Genomic DNA, 15,846 nt, shown 5'->3' with positions numbered 1-15,846 from the left:
GGGAGTTGGAACAACACCCTTAAGGACTCCCAGGAGCCCTCCAGGGTTCCTCCTAGGAATCTGCTTTACCACCCTGGGCGGTGTGAGCCAGGCACAAGCACATCTTGTAAAGCGAGAATGTTAGCTACGCTCGCTCCCGTGATTTCATGCCAGACCAGATCTAATGGCACCTAGACAGTAAGGGTACTCCTGAGGGCTATTGGGTTTCCTAGACTGAAAAGCGATCAAGCCAGGCGAGGTAACAGATGTCTGTTATCCCAGCACTCAGGGAGGCTGAGGCAGGAGGTTGGCAAGCTGAGCCTAGCCAGGGCAGCTTAGTGAGCGAGGTAACAGATGTCTGTTATCTCAGCACTCAGGGAGGCTGCGGCAGGAGGTTGGCAAGCTGAGCCTAGCCAGGGCAGCTTAGTGACTTAACGACTCGTCTCAAAAACAAAAGATTTTTTTAAAAAGGGCTGGGTATAGCTCAGTGTGATGGCCCTCGGTTCAATCACAGTATTGCAATAAAGAGAAATAATCATTAGGCAGGACCGATACATTATAAATATGCTAAAATATAATTAACTGTGAATACTAATGGTAGCCTCTATTTCTTTATCACCAACCTAGTTTTAATCTGTCCATTAAATGTAACCACAGTAGGGGTCGGGGAGATAACTCAGCGCTTTAAGCACCTGCCTGGCAAGTGCAAGGTCCTCAGTTTGATCCTTGGTACAAGAAAAAAACAAAAAAACCCTGCACTAGTCTTTGAGTCTCCTGTGTAATTCTGTCTCCTCTACTGTATAACCTGATCTGCCCAGAGACTGATAGTCCAGGAACACAACCGCTATCACCTTCAACCATCAAGGACTCAACAATAAAGGCTGGCCAGGTTGTGAGGGGGGTACTTTTCCTCACTGTTGGTGGGAATGTAAACCAGGACAACACTAAGGCAAACACTGTGGAGATTCTTCAAAAAACTAAAACTAGAAGTTCCATTTGACCCAGCTATGCCTGCTATTCTGGGTACCTTCCTTTTTTGTGTCTGGTACTGGGGATGGAACTCAGGCCACTGCACTTCCCAGGCAAGCGCTTATTCTACTGAGCTGTCTCCTCGGCCCCCTGGTACCTTCCTGAAAGAGGTACATGCTGTGACACCAGAGCCACAGGAGCCAAATTATGGAAGTGGGCTATATGCACATCAGAAGATAAACACATAAAAGAGACTGTGGTAGTACTCAGCCATAGAGAAGGATAACTGTGAGTCACCTGTAAGAAAAAGGGATGCATCTGAAGGCATAATGCTAAGTAAAATAAATCAGTGAAGGTTAAATATTGCACGGTTTCTCAGATACAAGAGGCCCAAAACATAAATAAAAAGCAAAATGAAGGAGAGATGGTCAACACAGGAACGTAGGCTCTGTAAAGATGGCGGGGCATCTAGGAAATGAAAGGGGAGGGACGGGTAGGAGAAGGGAAAGCAGACATGACCGAGATGCGGTATGTGTATGAAGTACTTCCGGATCATGAACATGTATTAACTTTAAGACAACAGGATTCCTTGTCTCACTCAGCAGTGAGGATGCTACAGAGATTAAGTCCTCTCTGTGCAATGGACTTAAAGTTCCCCTGGGAAGTGTAGGGACATGAAAATCCTAAGCTTGGGTCAGCAATAGGGAATTTTTTCCCCATTCCTTCACTACTACCTCTTCCCTCCCAACTACGACAATGTAATGAGTTATAATTCTTTTTTAAAATTTATGTATTTATTTTTTTGAAATTCTTTTATCAACATTAAATTCAGAAGCCACTATGTGGTGGGGTCCTGGTCAGCCCTCCGACACAGGCCTCCTCTCACCAAGCCAGATGGGCCATGCTTCCAGAAGGAGACCTCAGAGGGCCAACTGCAAAGTTTGAGCCTATTCTGGAGGAAGCCACAGACGCTGCTGTAAGGAGCCCTTCCCTAAGTCCCAGCCTCTGCTCGCGCACACGCACAGATGCAAGCCTACCCAAGCTAGTATTGCTCTTAGCTCAGTATAATATCCCATGCATGGAGCTCACTGTAACTCTGGGATAGCTGGAATTTAACTCTTCCTTAAGAATCCTCAGGAATGGGGAAGGGGAGATAGGTCAGCAGTCGAAGCACCTGCCTGGAAAGTGGAAGGGTCTGGGTTTGATGCCTGCTACCTCATCTCTCACAGTGCCATGGAAACTGAGTGTGGTGGCACATGCCTATAATCCCTGCCCTGGGAGGCTGAGACAGGAGGGTCACTACTAGCTGAGACAGGAGGATCACTACTAGCTGGGACAAGAGGATCACTATTACCAAAGAAAGAATACTCAGAAACAGAATAAGGTCAAGTCAATCATTTTGATCAACCAAAGCTTTTTCAGAGTGAAGATTTTTGCTCACACTATTCCAGGGTACAGAAGCCACAGAGGAAGGATAAAATAAGACCCCTGACACCGTGAAGCTTATAAGACGACAGCCAAAAACACCAGCTGGCAGATAGCTGCATGAAGTCCTAGCAGGTCTATGTCTGGAGTACAGCATGCTGGGGTGGCCCTCGGGAGACTTGTTGGGTCAGGAAGGCTGAATGGAGCTTCGACAAGGGAGGATGTTACATCTCAAGAAAGAGGCAAAATACTGAGGCCAAGACACCATAGGGACAGTTGACTGTAGGCCATTAACCTGCTCCTCATTAAAAGCATGATTTGTTTTGCTCAGTGCAGTCAAGGACTTGAAAACCGCTTTTTCTGTTAAAACAACAAACAAAGCAAAACAGAACCATAACAAGAGTGGCTTTTCATGAGGACCTCAGATGCTCAGCAGGCAACTAGAAGCAGAACTTGTATCTTCCTCCTTTATTGCTTTAAAGCTTTGAGCCAGATCCTCGCACAAGTCCGCACGGAGCCCTATTAATCATTTAGGACATGTTTGTCTAAAAATTGCCAATACAGGACTGAACAGCCCTGAATTTATATAACTTACTCTATCCCCTTTCAAGAGTAAAGACATAAAGCTAAGAGATTTACAGAGTCCTTCTGGCGAGCACCTCCAAGCAAGTCCTTCTGGAAGTCCCCAGTTGCAGCCCTCAGCCGTGGAGGCCAGCACAGCCTCCCCGAGGCCGAGGTGGCCGGGCAGAAGCAGTCATCTGGGAGAAACGATCTGTCCTCTCAAGCAGCGAGTTTTCCAAACTTTGCAAAACCACAACTGAGACAATAAACACTCCCCGGCCCACAGCAGCCCCTCCATAAAAGCTGGCCTATTCTTCCTCAAGAACTCTGCCCCTTTAGCTCCTCGAGACGCAGGCCTTCCCATCGTGCCTTGCTTTCTAAGCCTACCTAATAAATCAGTGGTCCCCCTCACAGACACATCCTGCAATGTCTTTGTGCAACAGTAAGTCAAGATCTTCCTAGCCAAGCTGAGGGGCGTGGCTCCTCCTCAGGGTCCTCCTGTGCACCAGCACCACAAAATGGAACTTTAGAAGATGCGTGTTTATTTTAGTGCTAAGTGGCCTCGCCAGACTTTCTCAGGCCTAGGATGTAAGTGGCTGTTCCGTCCGCCTTTCCTCAGCCCAGATGAATACAGAACATACAAATGCTGGCAGCAGGAGCAGGAGGTCACATCCAGTTTCATTTCCTTAGCGAGGGAGAGAGAGAGCTGGGTTCAGCAAGGGACAAGCCTGACCAGAACAGTGCGCCACTGTCTTCTCTCCCGCACTGTTCCTCGCCATGCCATGAAGGGCCCTAACACACCTGTTCAGACCTGTTTTTGTTTGGGGGGGTGGATTTTTTTGGTTTTGTTTTTGTTTTTTGGTCGAACTGGGGATTGAACTCAGGTCCTTACACTTGCCAGGGAAGCGCTTATTCTACTCAGCCATCTCCCCGGCCTGTTCAGACCTGCTTGACGGTGATTTAAAGCAGACAGGCCCCTCTGCATCTTGGAGCTGACCTAGAATAAATCATTTGTCTTTTTCACCAAAATAAATGGCCACCTTTTTGGGGTAGGTAGTATATATAGCCAGTTAGCATATAGGTAGGCAACTAATAAAGGACAGAGGCTAAGATGGAATCAGGTTGGTTAGCCTTAGAAGACAATAGCAGGGTAAAGGGTTAACTCAAGCCATACAGATCACTAAGCTCAGGAAGCTGAGAACGAAGGGACCAGTGCAGACCAATCCCCCTTCTCTTTCCTTTTTTCTACTGCACAGCAAGGCTCCTGAATGGCCAAATGGTACGGGTCATGGCCCGTCCACAACATGGGTCGTACCAGCACAGACAATCCATATCCACACTCTATAGGCTAAGCCCGTCTTCTTTCTTTCTTTCTTTTTTTTAATCTTTTAAAGAGTAAACTTAGAATTAAAACAAAAAAGTTATGTGATACAGATTTTCACTTAACAAATACGAATTTCACAGTATTTGTTGCAATACATAGTTTTGTCTTCCAATCAGTTATTCATATTACCAGATATATGCATGTAAAATTGGAAGAAGAAAAAAAGAAATGTATAAGAAATTAAGAAAACAGGGGCCGGGGAGATAGCTCAGTTGAATAAGTGCTTGCCTGGCAAGCACACAGTCCTAAATTCAATCCCTTGTTCTGCTAGAAAAAAGAAATTAAGAAAACAAAAGGAGAAACAATTGACAAAATGAGACAAAACACTAAAGCATTAACTGCTTCTTTCAATAGACCAGCAGAAATGCACAGTACAGTTGTCCAAACCATCGTGCATACATACATAGATAAATGTCTTTCTCCCACTCCTTCTCCTGTCCTTCTCAACTCTGTAACTCCTTTGAAGTAAGGTCATTCCCTTTTCCCAGTGTCTATTGTACACTTCAGATTCCATTTTTCTCTTTCAGGTTCTCACACTAAGAAGGCAATATGATGTTTGTACATGCAGGTCTGATTTATTTCACTTAAGATTGTGTTCTCTAGTTGCACCCATTTACTGACAAAAAGACTCGAATTTATCCTGTTTAATAGCTGAATAATACTCTGTTGTGTAAAAATACCACATCTTCCTTATCCATTCTTCAGTCTAAGCTCATCTTGACCTCCTGTGACAGACGTGGCCATCGTAGTACAAATGACCCTAGACAGCCCATTCTGGCAACGCTTCTTTGGGTCCCCTTCCCAACTACTGGGAGCATGCCTTCTTATTCTTCCAATAAACACTCCTCTTAACTGCCCTTGCCCATGACTTCATTCTACAACTCTGTGAGACACCAGCCCAGTTTGGACGGTAGCACTTTCACCGCATCAGCAGCAAGCAGATGACCCTGAGCACGTGAGCACTGACAGGCCAGGAACCCATGGATGCGGCCCCGACTGTGAGTGTGGCAGGGCCGGGCTCCTTGGTGGGCCTCTGAGCAGAAGGGCTGTTGAGAAACAAGGACAGCAGGCAGCGGCACTAGCAGGGGCGTAGACTTGATGTTACATAAGGAAAACGGGCATCCTTTCTCTCCCTGAATTCTGGCATGTGTAAATGCTTACTTCCCCTGAGCTCTGCAGGATTCCCACAGCTAATCACTGCCTCTGCCTCTGGCTTCTCTCACCATCCCTGTCAGCTGTGGAAACTGTACGCCCTTATCACGTAAATGGGGTCTTTGTTGCTCTGCTTCTTTCAGCCTCCTTACTGAGAGTCTGTGTTCCTCCCACCTCCGTTTCCATGGCATGAGGCCTCAATCATAACGCTGAGAGAACTGTTTCCCAGTGCCTGCTTCCCAGTCCCTCTCCCAGCAACTCCAGCTCTCCCCAGGAACCAGCTCTTCCAGGAAGCCTTTCTTTTTGCTTTCTCTCTTTTTTTTCTCTTTTGATGTTCTGAGACAAGGTGTGTTCAGGTTGGCCTTGACTCATTATGAGCCCAAGCTGGCTGATCCTCCTGCCTCAGCCTCCAGGGTGCTGGGATTCAGGACTGTATAACCATGGCCAGCCTAGGAAGCCTTTCTTAATCCCTAAAGAGGGTTAGGACTCTTCCCAGCTCCTGTGGTACCTAGTTTTGTCTCCATTTGTTCTTTCCTGGACTTCCCTACTCACCACCAACTCCTTTAAGGACAGATTATTTAGTGTTCAAGTTCCTATGTTTTAAGCAGTGTCTGGCATGGAGTAAATGACCTACTGAATGAAGGCTGAGAGGAAAAAATAAATGAAATCTGGCTATTAAAATTTGCTCTACTTTTAACTGTGTGACCATGCCCAAGACGTCCAACTACAGTGTCCATTGTTCTCTTTAAAAAGGTGGGTGAGAGGCGGTAATTTCCTATTGAGGATGGATATGAGAAATAAAGATAGATAAAAAGAGTAAAACTGTACTTTTAATGAAAATGGAGTTAAAACACACACACTGTCAGAAATTCCTGTGGTCCTTAAAGACACAATAACTGCCAGCTGTTAAGTTTTTATCCATAATTGGGCCACTTTCACTGTGAGCAGACTGTCCCTCTTTACCTGCAAGATGACATTCTCCCTTATGGACGGGCTACAGCTGTTAACACCTGGGAACAGGCCATCACCCCTCCCCTGCAGACAGAGCTTTGCCCTTTCATCTGTTGAACCCCTTCTTTCCATAGATTAAGTTCTAGAGATTTTCACCTCCAAGTCCCCCACAAATATACTCAACTCAAGATCATAACCAGCCCTCTGCTCCCCTTTGGAGAACCTGCACCCTAATCTTGGAGTGTGTAATTTTTGAAATCCTGCCTAAAAAGAATGAATCCCTTTATGCCTTTTTCTGGTGTGTTCTAAACATTCTTTTTCCGTGGTGGAAGGCAGGGAACCTACAACCTGCCCTGTGCAGGGAGCGAATCCAGGTTCTTCACCTGTGCTCCAGGGACCTTCATGGAACTCTGCGCAGTGACACTATCTTCATTTCTCAGGGATAGCAAAAACAAGAATGAAATGGACAGTGGTGGACTAGTACTTTGGAAAGTAGGAACATCCACATCCTTTTCTCACGCACATGCATACGCACAGTTGGCCCTCTGTACCCACAGGTCCTTCATCTACAGACTGAACCAGCTGAATGAAAAAAAATTTTTGAAGTGGGAAAGCACTTGCACAAAAAGATGAGTGTCTCTAACCCCTGAGGAAGCACAGTCTAAGTCGGCTGGGAGGCCTAGCTGGGAGGGATTTTAAAGGCAAAAAGAAACTGGGTATCTGGATGTAAAAGAATACAAAAGAAGGCACCTTTTAAATCTAACACAACACCAGCGGGCACGTCTGAGATCTGAGAAGGAAGAGCGGGTGGCTTAGGTACCCGAGGGGGGCTCTACAGCCTCATTTATCAGTCTAAGACCCTACACCAACCGCAATTCTCCATCGGGCTTTTGAACACTCTATACAGGAGTGTTCTAAGGACTGCTCTAGGGTGTAAGTAAACCTTGTCTTCAAGTTGAAAATTATAGGCAGTATTGTCTCTGGTGAGGAAAAATAGAGGGATTTTGGAGAAGTATTTGCACCAGGGAAGCTCTTAATGCTCCTCTTGTTTTACCTTTAGCTGCTCATACTTCAGGGTTTATTTCTGTCTCCCTGAGAGGGAGGGCGTACCTGACCTGGGGCAGTCATATGACAGTACTTAAGCAAGAAATCTCTCCCCAGCAGGGGAACTGGACTTTCAGAGATAATAAAAAATAAATGCAGTAAAAGAAAGTTGTCCCAGGTACAACCTAAGGCTGTGAGAAACAGCAATCATCTCCTCTCTAGAGACTTTTACCAGAAGCAGGATGGTCGGAATGAAGACCCGGGTTGAAAGAAAGGGCCCAGAACCCTGCATCAGTGTACAGCAGGAGGCTGGCTTCCCTGCTGTCCATACTCATGACCACCTGGGGCTCCCCCGCAGAGGTGACCGTCGTCCAGAGGGAGAAAGCAGAGTGGCCTGGGGCCCTTCGGTCGAGCTGGGCAGCCGGTAAGATGGGTCTGGTCCCTAGGACCTCCGCCTGAGGACAGTCTTACTCGAATGGTCACCTCTGCAATCAGCACATGGCTCGAGGCGGTCTCTTGGGTTGGTTTTTATCACAGTTCCTCAGGCCGCCTGGCTTTCCACGGTGGTAGCAGGTGGCCTCAGTCATTGAGCTCTCCCTGGAGCTCCCAGAATCAGAGGTAAAGTCAATTCTTTTCAAGCCAATACTTTTGCTTGGTCTGTTGTTTTCTCCCCTTGCCCTCCTTCTGGGCTCAGTTATACAATATACTGAGGAGCAGTTTTCACTACAGTACCGAGTGAGCTAGCTGGAGCAAAAGCCATCTTTTGTAGCTTTCTCCTAATATCTGAAGCTCACTGGGTAATAAAATTGTCTTTAAGAATAATCTGGCTTGGCTGGGGATATAGCTCAGTGGCACAAATGCCTGCTTGGCAAGTGCAAAGTCCTGAGTTTTATTCCTGGTACCAAAACAATTATCATCCTCCTCCTCCTCATCATCATCCTCATCCTCATCATCATCTGTCCTACTGAATCAGGAGGCAGGGGTGTCTGTTTGGCCAATGCTGCTTGTAAAACTTCTAAGAAGGCAGAAGGGTTTTCATTTATTTTCTTGATCAGCAGTTAACAATTTAAAATGATTGGTCTAGTCAAATAGCTCAGCAGATTTTGGGGCCGGGGGTTCCATCCCTGGGCCTGCCATGCTGGCCCCGCCCCCAGGGCGTGCTGAGAGGACAACTGAGACTGGGCGTGGTGGAGGATGAGCACTATAATCCCAGCTCTTGGGAGGCTATGAACAGCCAGATCACTACAAGTCAGATCTAGTAGTGAGACCCTGAACACCTTGTAGACCCTTCCCTAAATACAATAAATAAATAAATAAAATAATGGAAGGGGGGCCAAAATAATGGAAGGGGGGCCGGCAAGATAGCTCAGTGGTCTGCCTGCTTAAGTAAGCTTAGGCAAGCACTCAGGGACTACCGTTCAATCCCTGGTACCACATGTCACGCCAGCCCTGCCCAGGGTGGGCTAAGCCAGCCACACACACACACACACACACACACACACACACACACACACACAGTCTCTAAAATAATTGAAAGGGGCTGGCCAGATAGCTAAGTGGACTAAAGCGCCTGCTTAGGCAGAGCACATTGACCGGGGTTCAATCCCTGGCATGCTGTGCCAGCCCAGCCCCCAGGGCATGCTGAGTTGGTGACTGAGGCTAGGCATGGTGGCATGCACCTGTAATCCCAGTGTTTGGGAGGCTGAAAACAGGAGAACCACTGTGAGTCCAATCTACATAGTGAGACCATGAAGACCCTGTACTAAATGCAAAAATAATAATAGTAATAATAAAATAATTGAAGGGCTTAGTTCTCATCCTTCTCAGACCTTTAAGAATATGTGTCTGAAGACATTTCCTATTCTACTCTGCTGGTTGGTTACTAGGCCAGCAGGCGTTTTGTGCAGGATCTGATGGGCACCAGTAGGAAACAGATGTTTTCTGGCTGCCTGTCTTCTGGCCTTATAAAATTAAGTTATGAACAAGGGGATACAAAGGATTAGGACCAAAGCGTGTCCTGCAGTTTCATGCAAGAGCAAACATTATGTCCTGCAGGTTCATGTGCAGCACCGTCACAATCTGTGGCACGCTGTGAGTCCAGAGGGCCTGGGCGGCTCCGCCCCTAAGGCAGCTCCCAGGGCTTTCCTCTTGGGCACACCCTGCTCCCTCCTTGCAGCTTTCCCTGGATGACCCATGTTTCTCACTTTCCAAACTTCTGGGGTCTCCACTTTGGCTTCAACTTCACAGTTTCACACACTGTCCTCTCAAGGGCACACTGCCTGGCCTCCTTGGCCTTCTGAAATCCTGGCAGAAGGGTTCTTAACCCCACAACTCTTGCATTCTGCATGCGCCTAAAGTCAGCGCCATGTGGATGATGCCAAGGGCTGCTGCCAGCTGCTGTAGTAGCCAGGCTTTCCTCTCTGGGAGCACTGTGAATTCAATTCCAGGGCAAAATTCTGCAGGATGAAACCATTCTGGAACATGGTGTGGCCTCCGCCATCCTGGAACACAGTGCTGTGGGGCTTCTTCTCAAAGCAAAGCCACGACCCTCCCCCCTCGCTCTTGTGGCTTTTGCAATCTTTCACCATCATGAGCTGCTGCCCTCTGCCATTGCCCCCCTGCCTTGGAGCCAGCCAAGTATGGTCTGAAACCTCCACAAACTGTGAGCTAAATAAACCTTTGCTCTCTTAATGTGGGCACTGGATATTTTGTCTCAGTAATGAGAAAAGTAACCAAGACACTACAATGCTGTATCTGCAACACATTTAAGAAACTCGCAAGTTAAAACCTGTACTCATAATTCAGGTGTGGGCTCAACTTCAAAGCTCTTAGTTATTGAGGAGGAGGGAAGGTTGGGACATCTTAGGCTTCATTCTGCTGTATGCTTAGCAGAAACTTGCCTCTGAAAAAGGAAAGTACAAAGTGACAGGAAAAGATGCGAAATGAGATCAGAAAAAGAAAGTGTCATCTCATACTCACAGTTAGTTACTGAGACCAACTGCCTATGATGTCACCTTTGGCTTGAAAGGTGGGAACAGGAGCTAAGATTGCCTCTTCCCAGAGCTAAGATTGCCCCTTCCCAGAGGAAGATTAGGCCTGGAAGGAAACTGAGGTAGACCAGGGTAGACATTCCTCTCTAGATTGTAGTGGAGGGATCAGGTCAAACTCCCAGTGAAGCCTGTTCTCCAAGCCTTAAGAATAGTTGCTGGCCCACTGCCTTTTAACAGGCAGAGTCCCGTGATTATTAATAGGCATGTATATTCCCTAAATATAAACTAGACTGCATAAAAGACCCATTTTATAAATGTACGTTCTATAAAAATGTAGTAGGGGTAGTAGGGGTCACTCTAACATGGGGCTTTTCCCTAGAGATATTGTGTAAGATAAGGTGACAAAATCACAACAGCTAAAACTCGTCAAGGAGGTCAAGCAAGGGGCACCGATAAATTCAGCAACTAACAAGTCTAAATGCAGCATGTACAAAGCAGAAATAGAAGATTCTGCCTGCAAATGTAAAATGTACCATCAAAGAAATGTCATAATCTTTCCATGTTCTTAACTTAAATTTATCATCATTGAAACAAAAAAAGATGATAAACAAAAAAAAGACAAGACATATGAATTTCAGAGTAAGAAACTGACAAACACGGATAATAATTTCTGATCACCTAAACAAGCCACAATCTAGAATCCATGAAGCAAAGGCAAACTCCTACCTCCTCCTAATTATTTCAGTGGAACCTCCCAATGATAAAGGGGAATAAAATGAAAACTTCCAACCTGCCTGAAGTGAGATTTGCTGTGTTCCTCAAAATCCAAGAGTGAATTCTAAGAAACAATAGAGATTAAGAGTAGGAAGGATTTATTGGGAAAGACAGCTCCTGAGGGGCAGGAGGGAATCCAAAAGTGGGAGACCAATGAGCCCACTTTTCAGAGGAAGTTTTATAGAGCAAAGTTACAAGATGGGTACAAAATCATCAGGTAGGTGCAATGGGGGTCAAAACTACGATCGACTAATAAGATTATAAGTACAGCTTCATAGGCAGGTCACACAGCAAGTGTACATGGAAAGAACAATGACCTTTTCTTTAAGGAAGGGATGAATCGGCAGGTCCGTGCCACCTACCTGGGTGACTGACAGCTACTTAGATTGTACTGGACCAGGTGACACCAATTGTCTTATCCCCTGTGGAGGTAGGTAGGCCTGGTCATTACTGACTTCCTTGAGGGCCTAGCCCTGTCTGACTGCCTGTAATATTTTTACCTAACTTGGTTGTATATAATACAACCTCTATCAAGGGCTCTTAAGATTAGTTCTCTGAAGAACACCCCCACCTGCCATCACCCCCAACTACACTGACCTTTTAGCTAGAAGTAGCCAGAGTGCACTTCACCCCTTTTCTTCTAATGGCAGTTAGGGACACATCCTCAGAAGGGGGAAATGTAGTGGCTTAGTACAAGAATGCAGTCAGAGAAGCCTAATTATAGGATCCCATAAAGGAAAATACCCCATCATTATAAACTAACTCAAGCAGCTGGTCAAGCTTAAATATGTAACTAAACAAAAAAAAGGATAAAAACTGTAATGCAGAGGGAGACCAGGGCCTTTCCTCACAGAAAGATATGCTAAGATAGTTAACAGTTCCTTCCTACCTAGGACTTGGACTTCAAGGATACTTTGAGAATACATTAGAAATTCAAGATAACCAATTTCTTTTTGAATTCTTTTGAACTAATTTTATTTGAAAGACCTTCTCCCCCATCTACAGTGCAGAGATCTAAGACAGAAAGCATGTTGACTTCTTTCCTCTCTTGGCAGGCATTCACCAAGAGTTTTTTCCTTCTGACTACTTCTAATACGACGCAAAATTCTTCTTGTCCTCAAAGGTAGCCTTCAGTTTTGTAAGACCAACAAAACCTGGACTTATACAAAATTAACTACTTTATTCAGCTATACTATTTTTTTTCCTGTACACCTCAAGCATTATGGTTTGTATCACTTGTTTCTCTGAGCACTAAATAAGATTTTCCAAGGGCAGGAAGGTGTTTTTGTTTTTGTCTGTTTGTCTTTAATTACCTATCCCTGGGCAGTGCACACAGAAGATTTGCAATAATCTGTTGTTGAATAAATGAAACAAAAGTCAGAAGGCAAACTTTTGTATGGTTTTAATACATGCCAGACAGCGTTCTAGGTGCTTTGCAAATATTACCTCATTTAAACTTCTCAGAAACTACCTAGTACCCATGACTGTTATTATCATCTCTGCTCTCCTCGGAGGAATCAGAGGACAGCGATATGTCCGTAATATGTGGTAGCTCTCCACGGTTAACCACGAGCAGCTAACTCCAGGGTGGGCTCGTACTCACCATGCCCTCCAGAGTGGCGCTTGAAGACTCCACCTTCCTGTTCTTCTGTGGTGTTTAATTCCAGACATGTTGTGGCAAGACTGCCTTGGTCCATTAGCAAAGACAGTTTACAGATGGCTTTGCCGAAACAGTTCTTACTGCAAGACTCAGTTCAGTGGAACTGAGTTTACTTGTAAATCAGATGACGGACAGTACCCTCCAGGAGAAAAAATGTGACCTCTAGAACATCTGAATGGAATCTAGCAGAGCATCCAAGCGAGGCGCTGGCCCAGATCAGTGTCACTGTAAGCTTAGTGGACGCTCTCACTTATCACACAGGCTGCTGGGCCTGTCTCTGCAGAGTGGCTCAGGGATTCACTTCAACCCTAAACCTAAAGGCACAAGCCATACGTCAGCCTGCAGGCAGAAGCACTTGAACATCGAGGGTGACCACTGGACTCTGTCCACAGGTTGGAAGCGCCTCCCCCAGATGAACAAAGTGGAAGATTCAATAAAGCCTGCATACTTGAAACACTGCATAGTTTCGCAGAGGACACTTTAACTGGAGGCCACGTAGCAGTGCTCCAAGCAATGGTGCTTCCTGTCCTAGCACAAAGACCTTCCATGATCCTACCACAAACTTGACACACCCAGCTCTCTGGGATGAGCACTGGATAGGAAATCTGAAGTCAAGGCCTGGGGAGGCGGAATGTGCCGGTAACGCCAGTGGTTAGGCTGAGGCTGGAGGGCTGACATGCACCTGAGGCCAGCCTAGGCTGTATGGTGACTTAAGGCCAACCTGAACTACACAGTGAAGCTCTGTCTCAAAAATCCAAAATAAAAGAAAATTAGAAGTCCTAACATCTAGTTAAGCTCTACAGCTAATTGTGACTTTAAAAAAAAAATCATTGCACCTCTCTGTACCTCAGCGTCCCTCTCCGTACAACGAGGGCCCAATCTGTGTAAGCTCTACCACCACAGTCTTACAGTTCACCCTGTCGTTTTGCTTCGTGCTGAACATCAACCAGGGTCCTGGGATCGCCAACAAATGGACCTCATCACACAACTTCAGGCTGATATGTGCAGCCCGAAACAGGGCAGGATGGTGGCCCGCTGACTCTTGGACAGAGAACAGAAAATCGCAGTTCCCATCAGCGGGAGAAGAAATGCTTTCTGGAAATCCCGGAAAGCCGGCCTCGTGCGTCACTGCATAACCATAACTGGCTGGGAAGGCGCAGCAGCCTGCACGACACCGTGATGCCCAGTTAGCAGGGCTGGAGCCTGCTCTGACCTGGCTGCAACGGCAGCGGGCCAGACGCGCCCTCCGCTGCCCCCAGGCCCTTCCACACCGGCCATCAGGGGAGAGCGGGCCGAACACTCGCTGACCGATCCAGCTGCTTCTGCCAAGAGCTGGATCACTGTTTATACAGTCGTAGTCTAAAGAGTAGCACCACCAGCTGAATCCTATTAGCAGAGATAATTTCAACATGGACTTGCATCCAGCGAAGATCAGTTTGCATTTTGCCTGTATTCTGGAGCATGGGACAGACAGTGTCTCAACATCCCAGACAAAAGACTGCATTCCCCTACATTTATGCTATAGAACTTCATGTGCTTACTAAATGATGAAGACACCCGTGACCACACGTGTCCTGCTCTCTTCTCTGTGGTCTCCACCTGCACTTACAGCCGTGGCTGACCTGCACATCAGCCATGCACAGAAAGATCTGCTGAATACAGGGACACGACTGTCGCACAGAAAAAGCAGAGAAAAAGTCTATGACCTATTTTGGTAACCATTTAGATACGGCACAGAAAAATTATAGATGTACATACAATCTGAACAACACTGCTATTTTAAACATTAGTAGTAGTACATGTTCACAGTACATGGTCATATTCACTGTGGGGGGGGGTGGCGTGTGTGCGCGGCACACTGTAGCTCTTTCTCTGTCCCCTTCCCGTCTCCCCAATCTCTCAGCCCTTCCCAATTACTGCTCCTGTTATGAAGTGGGTTAGAGGGAATGCTGCTTCTGGGGTAGATGCAATTATTAGAGCATTTTTAAAACAATAAACTCAATTTTGCAGTTGGAAAAATAAGGTATTGCTATTCTGCAGATAGGTTTTTTTTTTTTAATATATTTGGTACAGGGTCTCGCTACACAGCTCAGACTCACAGTGATCCTCCTGTTTTCAGCCTCGCTAGCACAGGGATTACAGGCCTACCAGCCTGGTTGGCTCAGCTTGCCTGCCTGGGGGCAAGGCCAGCGCACCACGTGGTGGCACTGGGGATCCAATCCCAGTTCCTGCGCTTGCCTAAGCAGGCACTTAGGTCCGCTGAGCTATCTTGCCAGCCCTGGAAAAAATCTTTTACTTGTTATGGTTTGTGCCTAGATGTCCTCCCAAAAGCCTCATGGAGTTGTGGTGAGTGCAGGCTTCAGTAGCTTTGATTAATTCAAGATCCAGCGCTGGGATTTTGGGTGTGAGTGCTATACACGCCCTGGGGCAGGCGGCCTGCGAGCACGGTAGGAGGGAGGGTCTGGGGCTGGCTCCTGCCGCTCCTCCCTTTCGCTCTTGCTCCTTTTGCTGTGCCACCTGGCCTTGGAGCCAGCTGAGTACGGACTGAAACCTCCACACAAACTGAGCTAACTAAACCTTTCCTTCCTTAATTCTGGGCCTCAGGTATTTTGTCCCAGCAACGAGAGAGAAGTAACCGAGACGCTCCTCAACAAGCACTGATACACACGGGCGTTATTCTGTGGATCTTGAACGACTAGTCAGCATACCATACTAATAAAATTGTTACGAATAAAATGACAATACTTGCTATAATGTAAACTTTTTTAATAATGTAAATTAATAGCCATGCGAAGTTACAGCGTGTAAAACATGTCCCATATATTAATGCAGCAATCTGGTCCGCCTAGACTGGGGCAGCCCGTATCACCGCAGCACTGTCAAGAGGCTCTTCCCACAGCACACGAACCTCAGAGGTCCTGGGAAACAACTCAGGGTCAGGCCGCGTGGGGCGGGGG

At 46.5% G+C, this 15,846-nt stretch overlaps 1 protein-coding gene across 1 annotated transcript in view; it reads right to left on the bottom strand.

Annotated features, from left to right (window-relative positions):
• The window catches only part of Paqr8 (progestin and adipoQ receptor family member 8), a 19,887-nt gene that overhangs the window by 3,879 nt on the left and 162 nt on the right, over positions 1-15,846 (bottom strand). The window lies entirely within an intron of this gene.

This window comes from Octodon degus, unplaced genomic scaffold (genome assembly GCF_000260255.1).
Source record: "Octodon degus isolate 3935 unplaced genomic scaffold, OctDeg1.0 scaffold00022, whole genome shotgun sequence".
NCBI classification, from domain to species: Eukaryota; Metazoa; Chordata; class Mammalia; order Rodentia; family Octodontidae; genus Octodon; species Octodon degus.
This window is presented reverse-complemented; position numbering and strand designations above follow the sequence as displayed.